We start from the raw sequence: 8450 nt of genomic DNA, 5'->3' as shown, positions 1-8450 counted from the left end.
TTCTGGACTCACAGCAGAGCCAGTGACTCCGGGGCAATAGGAGTCATCATCGGGGAGGGCACGTTAGTTCCATCCCCCAAGCACAGCCCACACCCCACCTCTTCTGCCCTGTGATGGAGGGAGAATACCTAGCTGAGGGCAGCTGCTCCAGGAACTGGAAACCTCTCCCGGACAGCCTGCAAAGAGAGATGGGGACTCGATGATTAGCCCCCCAGCGCTGGGCGTGTGGTGTTTCATTACCAAATGCAAATGCAAGTTCACTGCTACTGGAAGGGTTCTGGCAGAATGCCTGCCCGACCCTCAACGCGGCTGAATATGGACCAAAGCATTACACAAGGCCCACCTACTTTGCAGCCAGCAGCTGGTGTGCAGGCTATGCGAAGGGAGAAGGCTGCTGTCACCCCACTGAAGGGGGGACTAGGAAGAAGGGTCTTACTTCTTTAAAGGAGGCAGAGATGCTATTGTGGAGGGGGAGGGGGGGCAGTAAAAAAATTGCTCTTCCCTCGCAGTTAAAAGAGGGATAATTGGAGCAAGTGGCAGGCGGCTGCTCTGCCATTTAGCATACAGCATACCCAGGAAATCTCACTGGGTAATCAGAAAGAGAGGAGGAGAAAGGAGCAATCAGACCCCTATTCAGGCTCGTTTAGCGACAGCCCCCGCTGGCTGGCTGGCTGGCTGGCTGGGCCGGTGGAGAGCTGGGCTGGTCCTAAAGCCTGAATACCAGGTGGGGAATCAAGTCTCAGAAGCAGCAGTCCTCCCTGCTTCTGTGCTTCTGTCTCTGCACACCAGGGGGAAGGATTCTGAAAGGAGCTAGCCTTTACTCCTGATTACTTACTACTGCCTGCCCCCTCCTAGGCCATTCAGGGTTGACTTAAATTAGGAACAAAGCCACGTGCGTATTCCGGCAGGAGGTGCAAGGGGGAGGCGTTGGGAAATGACTGTATTTTTTACGCAAGTGCCCCAAACAGGAGGATCCAGCTGGGGCAATCATCCGTACCTCAACTATAGCATCAATGTCTTTGGCTCTTGGTAAACCCTCCGGGGTAAGCACCTTCTCTTGGAACACCTTTCTGTCCTAGTTCTGGCTTTGAGAAATGGGGGAAGACAGGCAAGATTCTCAGTAAAAAGAGAACGAATTGAAATTCACTTTCAGGAAGGCATACCAAGGCTATGCAGTCGTGTGTTGAGCCATCATTCAAACCAACCTGAGTAGGATGTCAGCTTCAGACAGCAGGAGGGATGGGGGATGGGAGGCTAGTGGGTACCACACAACCGTGTGCTTGTAATAAGACTGGCCACTATCACCCACACCCACAACTGTACTTCACTGTAGGATCCCAACACCTGAAAACTTAACCGCTGAAACTCAAAGCAAGCAGCTTTTTGGTCTGGGCACCTGTCCAAGTCAGCAGGAAAAGACAGCAGACAATGAACCAACTTTTTTTTTTTTTGCCAGCTGAAGAGGACCTCATGTCTCTTCACTGAATTAACCTAAAAACATGGACATACAAATGATATGTGACATAGGTAGACCCGTGTATTAAGATGTGAGAGTAGAGATCAACCTGGGAAAGCTTCCCCATCCTTCCTTGGCTCCACCCCACCTGCAACAGGCTGACTTCATGCTAAGTGAACTCTTTAGAGAATCTGGTACTGAAATGTATACACCTTGGCAGTGAATCAATTCTTCATGGCTGTAAGACTGTTGAGAAATTGCACATTCATAACTAAGGATGTTTTAAAAATAAACAATCAAGCTTAAACTCATTTCAAGGTAATGACAAACTCCCAATGACCCATGAGGGGGCTGCTCTCTGGAGGGCACTAGGGATACCTCTCTATTGCCCAGGGAGCTTCAGGGATGCCCAAAACAGGACAGACTGGACTAAACGGAAGAAGCCAGGTGAACACGATCCACCGCAGCTGGACTATATCCCAAACCAGATATGCATAATTTTAAAGTCGTTTAAAAAGATTAAAAGTCAACTCGAACAAATCTGAAGTTGAGAACCCAAACGTTTTATTTATAAACATCACAACTAGAAGTAAAAATCTGGGACCCCCTTCTCCCTCCATCATGTGCCAGAATGTTCAATGTGACCATTAGTTGGTTTGGGAGTCTTGGAATGAAGTTTTCCCAAGTAGGCTGTGTGGAGTTCAGTCTGCAGCCACAGCTAATAGCCTTTCGCCCCAGGAAACAGAAGATACTGTGTCCATAGCTCTTCCCCCTAAACCCAACTCTCCCACAGCAACTATCTCCGGTGTCTTGTGGGTCTTACCGAGGAAAGATACCCAACGAGGGATCAAAATAGCCCTAAGCAAATAGAAGAGATGGGCCCATCTGTGCGTTCTTCCTGGGGTGCAGCGTGGAGACATTCTGGAGCCACTGAGGCATGGAAAGCCAGACGGGCCGAGCAAACATCAATACTGCCAGCATGCTAGAAGCTAATGGACCGCAGAGAGCGCCTCCAACAGGCCCCGACCACATCCATCTGAAGCTGCAGGAGCCTTCCCAGCCCTTCCTGCTCTTGAACTGCTAAAGCATGAAGCCCTCACACAATCAAAGGGCACGGCCCATCCTGCAAAGTGGGACGATCAGATGCCTGGTACACAGGACCCGCTGCTGGCACTAAGTCCCCTGGTTTCAGTTCTGTGACATTTGCAATTTAAAATGGGGGAGAGACGAGGGAATAGATGCATCCTCACTACCCACTTTACACTATCTTTAGGAAAACGGGAAGCCATTTATTTAGGCTATTGATCTTGTTTTATGCAGATCTGCTTGACCCTTAGCAGCTGTGATTTTTTTCCCCTTCATATTTTACAGGTGAGTTTTCCCTGCTTACTCTAAAAATTAACTGTGTGTGGAGAGAACGGGTATTTTCTAAAAGCCTGAAATTTATTTTTGTGATTGATTAGACATAATAACAATTACCAGGATCAACAGGCTTCAAGTCACCAACAATAAATTCTGGTATCTGCCCCAGCATCCATCCTCACCTCAAACTTTGCACTGCTCCAAACCAACCAGGTGTTAGTTACTACAGAGTTTATTTACTGTATTACGTATCAAGAGAATAATGAAATATGGCTGTGTGTCTGCCTTCTACAGACAGAGGTGTCAGTCCATAGCCACGCGATGATCTGAACCCTACAGAAAGAACTATTATTAAAATATACATATTGTATTTAGCTATTAAAACATTGACTGCCTCTCATCTGCTCTGAAGAGATTCCTCTGGAGACCACACACACACACACACACACACACACACACACACACACACACCCGAACCAGAGGGGAAAAAAAAGAGAGAGAGAGAGAAGAAATTGTATACATATACAGCATAGAGATTCTTCCTGCAGAAAAGTGCTGATCCAAACCTGCCCAGAGGAAATGAGTTCTTTTTAAACACAAAAAATGCAATCAGGGATAATCAGCAAGTTAACAACACACTTGCAAACACCCTGGTCCCTAGAAAGGAAGAATGCCGACTTCCAAGGCAAATTCTGAGAACAGAACAGATCCTTTGGGTGAAGGAGAAAACAAGTGATCATGTCAGCATCTTCAGGCAGAACTTTCTCCAAAGCCAAGAAGCTTTGGAACTGCAGTCAGCTCCAGGAGGGACCTGCTTGTGATAAGTGCTTCAGTAACCACAGTCGCAAAGTGGCTTTGTGGGTTGGTGTTGCCTCTACCCCTCTTCCCCAACCCTTCTTCCAGTGGGTTCAATGGGGAAAAACAGAAGCCAAAAAAGGATGAGATGCATGTCTTGCATCTCCCTCTCCTGCAGCCCACCCACAGGAAGGGAGGTATGATGTCCAGCCCAAAAAAGGAAAGAGGCACTCAAGGTAGCCCATACTTGACCTACAAGGAGGCTCCCAACAAGATCCCCAAAGTGTCCTAGTAACCAGAATGTATCACCTGTGAAATAAACTTTGTTTTGATTTTTTTTAAAAAATTGTAATACCTACTAGTTGCTAAAATTCATATCAACCACAACCTGCTTTAGGGATTGGGAAGTCCTGGGAAAGTTTGAGGAACACCTACAGACACTGTTTTTAATTACAAATCCCAAGGCAGTGGGGCATCACCTGAATGAAGAAATCATGGGAGTCAGCACTAAGACACTCACCTGGCCACACCTACCTGACTTCCCTTGACCTGTTGGTTCCCAACTTTAGCTGCACAATGGAATCACCTGGGGAGCTTTAAAAATATACAAATGCTTGAACCCCGCCCCCTAGAGATTCTGATTGAATTGGTCTGGGGTGTGGCCTGAGAGTCTTTTTTTTTTTTTTTTTTTTGCAGTGTGCAGGCCTCTCACTGTTGTGGCCTCTCCCGTTGCAGAGCACAGGCTCCAGACGCGCAGGCTCAGCGGCCATGGCTCACGGGCCCAGCCGCTCCGCAGCATGTGGGATCTTCCCGGACCGGGGCACGAACCTGTGTCCCCTGCATCGGCAGGAGGACTCTCAACAACTGTGCCACCAGGGAAGCCCCTGAGAGTCTTTTAATTCCCCCAGGTGATCCTAACGGGCTACCAAGGCTGAGAGTCACATTCCACCACCTCCATGAAGAGACCAGCATGGGACGGTGACACAAACATCTCTAAACAAACAGAGGGCTTAACTCTAAAAGGATAGGAGGCGATGTAACTTCCTTACGTCTTCCTCATCCCAACCTCCCAACACACACACCCATATGGTCACTTTGTCACTTCAACAGGTATTGAAATCTAGGCCTTCAGTGAGTCCAGGAATCTGGAATCTAAGTATCTGTCAAAGTAAAGTCTAGACCACTTTTCTCCTAATCCCAAATAGTCAGAATTTGGTGAAAATGGTGAGGGCAGCCTAAGTCCCTGGGCATAAATCCCTCCTTCCCTCCCCCTGGGAAGTTGTAGTTGAACTTGGAGGTTCTCCAAGGCCAGGCTGAGTATTGCCACCTCCCCTGGGGGCTTGGCTGGACAGTGCTCCTGTCTGTGCCTTCTCGCACCAGGAGAGGAGAGGACAGGAAAGAGGAAGCACACGTGGAAAATCCTAGTGCTGGAACAAGGAGGCGAGAAGTCCCATCCCCAGATGCCCTGTCCACCTGGTAGACACCTTCCTTAAGATTGCAGGAGGAGGGGCACAGCTGAAGGGCTGGATTTACAGCAGGGCCAAGTGTGGACCTGGAGTCCATCTCCCGCATTTTTCTCTGCACAGGCATTCCTTACGTTAGGGATGATAAAGAAGTGATGAGGAGTTTCCCATCTATCCCCAAGGGCCCAATTCTCAAGGGATCAGGAGGGACGGAGATAACCACTTTGCCCATTTCTGTCTGACTTCTCACCTTGGGCTCATCCTGCTAAGCCGCACTGCGGTGGAAGGAACTCAGCTGGGACACACATCCTGTAGTCTACTCTATCTAGCTTTTTGAGTACAGCCAAATATTTGCGTAAGGAGCCCATGGTTGAGTAGTCAGGATTCTCTGCTGCTGAGTTCTGATGGATTTTCCATTGAGAGCAAGCAAAGGATTTCTACCACCTCCTCAGGGAAAGGGACGCAATAATCTGACATGCAGCTAAAGATGCACTTCAATGATAGAGCTGGTTTCCGTCAGGGGTCTTGGTCCTTACCCAACCCAAGTGGGCCTCTAGCGATAGAGGAATAGGGAAGAGGGCCTTACCTTCTGAGCAGAGCTTGCCACCATAGCCAGTGGTAGAACAGTCACAGGTGGGGTGGCCATCCAGGAGAAAGCAGATCCCACCATTTTCACAGGGACGCTCACCACAGGGTCCCTCGGCATCCAACTGGACACCCTGGCTCCCCAGAAGCTGAGGCTCTGAGTTGCCATACTTGAGATCCAGGATTAATCCCTTGAAGCCGGCCATGGCCTGTACTCCATCAAGGGTCAGGGCAGAAGGTCGTATGTCTGCGGGGACTCCGCCGAGGAACAAGTCACTGACCACATCCATGTAGGGCCGCTGGGGCTGCAGCTCCCCAGACTGGCCCTCACCATCAAGTACCAGCACAGTACGCAGGCGGTCACGGCTCACCATGAGAAAGTGCCAACTGCTGTCGTTCACCTGTTTGTTGGACAGCACGGCGGTCTCGGCACAGTCCATGCTGAAGCGGAGCTGCACGTGGCCATCCACCAGGGAGAGGCAGAGGAAGTCACAAACGCCGCCGTCATCCAGGTAGAGGAGCAGCCCCGTGGAAACATTGGTCTTGAACTGGAAGCTCAGGTCACTGCGCGTGCTGGCATCCCAGCGGAGGTAGCGTGCCCACTGGTTAGGAAGGCCCATGAACTCAAGGCCCAGGCAGAGCCCCAGCAGGGACCCCAGCAGGACGCTCACCTTCAGGGTGAAGAAAACCGAGTGCATGGTGAAGCTCATCGTGGCTGCCGGGATCAAGCCCCGGAGGGGCAGACAGGCAGGGAACAGCCCTCGGGGGAAAATCCCCCTTTGCAGTAGAAGGGAGGGAGGAAGAGGAGATAGGTGGGGGACAGAGAACACACAAGGAGAAGGAGGCACACGCACAAAGATCAAGAGGGGGAGGAAGGAGGAAAGTGAACAAGACAGCCGCAGATGCGCACACGAGCAAGAAACTCAATAAAGAGGGGAAAGACAGGGCAGCAGTAGAGGAGGACAGTCAGGTTGAGAAAGTGAGGGTGCAAAGCGTCTTTCTCCAAGAAAAGATCTCAGCTATCCATGTGGATCCGGAGGCCGTGATTCAAGGAGGAGAAAGTGCACGGCAGGTGGAAGCCTTCAACAATGCCGTCCTCCCGGTGGACCCCCAAACACCCCAGCCAGGGAGGCCGGGGAGAGGGCTGGGGTCAGGGGGGCCGTGATGGAGGAGGAGCGAGCAGTGAGGTGAGTCAGGTGAAAGGTAGAAACAGGACAAGGAACAGTCCTGAAGGTCTGCCTCCTAGCAGCAGGGGGCTGCGGGGAAGGGAGCAGCTGGAAGCTGAGTGTTCAGGCAGAGCAGGGCCGGGGGCAGAGTGGAAGCAGGCTCAGACTTCATGGTGCAGGCCAGAGGCAGTCCTGCCCATGACCTGCCTCCCAGGACTCCAGAGAAAAGACCTGCAGGATGAAGGGGAGGGTGGGGGAGAAGGAAACAAAGATTAGGGCCACGTGTCAGGAAAAGACTGCATCCCATTTCACGAATATTGATGGAGTGCTGACTGCAAGCCAGGCTATTCTAATGATTCCCACAGTGCTTGGTGCTTCAAACAGAAGGGAGGGCCCGGGGTCTTCCAGAGCCACATCAGGACCCCAAGCTCAGTTCCTAATGATGCACTCAGTTTTTCCGTGGGCAAAAATAGTATAAAACCCCCAAAGCCATATCAGTACACCTTTACAATATTCATATCACAGGGTCACTTAGACAAAATTTATTTTTAACATAAGTGCTAACATTTTATACACTCAAATACACACAGACAATTTTAACTCGTTTACCTATTAAAAGACATGAACATGAAAATGACATTTTTTTTTTTTTAGATTTTTCTTTTTCAGTTTGACAATCCAGTGTTTGGTGTAGGCACCCTAAGACAGACCCTCACCTTTAAATTTTTGAGAGAAATATTTATAGGAATCAGTGAAAATAAATCAGAAGGTGAGTAATGAGCAAAAAACACTCATCTCTTAACTAAATGTTGGGGGAAAGGTCTTATTGAAAAAAATACGTGCTTTGAGCCTTAAAAAAAAAGAGGCTGAGTGAATCCTAGTTCTTGTATGTGGAACTTTGAGAAAATGTCTTAATCTATTTGAGTTTCTATTTTCTCATTTATAAAGTAGAGAAAATAAAAGACTTTTTCCAAGGTTGGAGAGAAGATTCAATGAGATCAGGTATTGGAAGATTCTAGCATGAGGCTACATACATAATAGATGAACAATAAACACTACCTTCTTTCCTTCCTTATTTCTAGGTAGGAAGGGACGAGAAGAAGTGTCTGTACGTGTGAGTGTGCACATGTCTGTGAAGTGGGGATAGCATATTAAGACACATTTTTTTAATTAAAAAAACTGCAGAATGGACAACAAATGAACAGTTAAGGAATGTCACAGACCTAGCGCATATTATGCGTGTTTTATACTGATTGGAAATGCACCAGCACCCAGTCAAGGGGGTGATCTGGTCACATAGCGGAGTGGAGACTTCTGTGTTCACATGAAAGCAATCAGTGCAATTTCCAAGAGCTATGCAAGTTGCTGCCTATTAACAGGCATGTTTGATAATTCACCATGGTCTCTGTCAGACCACTGTCCACTATTTTTATAATGACCACATGAGCAAAGCTAGTTATTACCCCTGCTTTGAAGAGGCAAACACTGTTCCTTAAGCAGGAACAAACACCTATTTCCCCTGAATAAGCAAGCCCAACCAAAAAGAGGCTGATTAAATCCATCATGAGGAAAGCCTCTGTTGTATAAAAGGTCTTGTCCATGCAGTGTTTCCCAAAGTGTGGC

The 8450-nt window shown here is 48.7% G+C and overlaps 1 pseudogene; it reads right to left on the bottom strand.

Annotated features, from left to right (window-relative positions):
- Positions 1-5126: 5126 nt before the first annotated feature.
- On the bottom strand, positions 5127-6371 carry LOC149750336 (neurexin-3 pseudogene; annotated as a pseudogene).
- Positions 6372-8450: the final 2079 nt, after the last annotated feature.

The sequence above is a fragment of the Delphinapterus leucas genome, chromosome 2, assembly GCF_059928025.1.
Source record: "Delphinapterus leucas isolate spDelLeu-1000000601 "Yukka" chromosome 2, BTC_Dleu_Yukka2, whole genome shotgun sequence".
Lineage (NCBI taxonomy): Eukaryota > Metazoa > Chordata > Mammalia > Artiodactyla > Monodontidae > Delphinapterus > Delphinapterus leucas.
The sequence above is the reverse complement of the archived record's forward strand: the minus strand, read 5'-3'. Positions and strand labels throughout refer to the sequence as shown.